The sequence below is a fragment of the Lepeophtheirus salmonis genome, unplaced genomic scaffold (assembly GCF_016086655.4).
Source record: "Lepeophtheirus salmonis unplaced genomic scaffold, UVic_Lsal_1.4 unplaced_contig_10406_pilon, whole genome shotgun sequence".
In the NCBI taxonomy this organism is placed as follows: Eukaryota; Metazoa; Arthropoda; class Copepoda; order Siphonostomatoida; family Caligidae; genus Lepeophtheirus; species Lepeophtheirus salmonis.
In genome coordinates, this window is record NW_027289076.1 from 218 (window position 1) to 1,733 (window position 1,516).

The 1,516-nt window shown below is 29.0% G+C and overlaps 1 long non-coding RNA gene across 1 annotated transcript; it reads left to right on the forward strand.

Annotated features, from left to right (window-relative positions):
- The first annotated feature begins 267 nt into the window (after positions 1-267).
- Positions 268-1,075, forward strand: LOC121130651 (uncharacterized). The gene is made up of 2 exons (XR_005868772.2): positions 268-824; positions 878-1,075. It is a non-coding gene; the product is annotated as an uncharacterized lncRNA (long non-coding RNA).
- The last annotated feature ends 441 nt before the right edge of the window (positions 1,076-1,516 follow it).

A 1,516-nucleotide genomic window follows, 5' to 3' on the forward strand; every position in this document is an offset into this window, starting at 1 on the left:
CATAATATGGTTGCTTTTAATTGTACAGCCTTTTTGATGAAATAAAACAATCGTTTATGAAATATCACTGTTATTTTATTATCAAATTAATGGTTATTCACTTTTTATGAAAAACACGAACAAAACAAGAACAACTTAATTTTATGAAAAACCCAAAGATATTTTCCGATGAAAAAAACATCTTGTTTGAACAAACAGAGTTATAAAATAAATGTTGTATGTACCATTAGAAGCTGTGAAGTAAATAAATTTTGAAGTAAACATAAAAGGACTTTGAAGACGACCTATGGGCTAAAAAATCCTGCCTTTCTACATGTTATACCCTATTAAAAAGAAGCAAACTAAAAAAAGATATAGTTACATCAATCTTTGTACACAAAAACACTCCTTAATCTTGCAAAAAGTTGAAATACGAATTGGGCATCTTCTGAATCAAGACGCAGTAAATAATTGAAACTATTAAATGAACAAATAAACTCGTTTCACTCCCCCAATATACTCAACAGTTTGTCAGAGATCCACTGAAAGTTATTTTTAGAGCAAGAGCTTAGTTTTTATCCTTATCAAAATCATAAGTTGCTTCCAGTGTCAAAGTTTGTGTGTATTGTGAGTTCAAATAAAGTTAATATTGTTGATACAATTCATAACTCATATTTGGGTAGGAAGACTATAATGTGGAACTAAAGAGATGCTTACAAAAATTTAAAAAATTGATTTCTTTCTAATGCTTCGTATACCAATGAGTTAAAATTTGCAAATTTTGCTCTTTTCATCATCAATAAGGATAGAGGAAGAGTCATAAATACAATGGACCTCGTTTATAAGTACTATACGTGCAGTAAAGTTATGTTATGATTTTTAAGCTGATAAATTTCAGCGTCTAATTTCATAGTTAGAAGCTATGACCGTTCTGTTAATGTGCGAGAAAATAGGAAAGGCAAGAGACATGTTAATCCTGGGCAAATGGAAGAGTGAATAAACTGTCAAATACATCTTAAATTCATTGTATATATCTAAATCCAAAAATTATTGTATTTTATATAATGATTGTATCAATAATATTGTAGCAAGTAAATGTGCATTTTATTTCTGTGTTGAGGCTGAAATTTCCTTTATACTACTCAAAAAAAATTATTTGAGGTCCCTTAAAAAACTATAGTATATTTTTATTAAAACTGGAATCTTGAATGTATTATTATTGGTTTATATAATGCTCATAAATTATTTTCTACATTATACATGTTGTCTAATAAAGTTTAATACTTGTTCTAATTACATAATCTCCATGTACAGGGTGCGGTTTTACAATTAAGAATTTTTCGAGACCAGGACATAAACCTTTTTATATCTTAAATTAGTAGAGATATTTACAAATCCATTTATATACAAACGTAGGGACCCCATAAACCTAATAATTCAATCCAACCACACTCAGCCTCAACCATGGCCTCCAACATCTTGAACGCCTTGATCAGGTGATTTTTATTGAAATTGTTCACAGCTTCAATAATGGAGC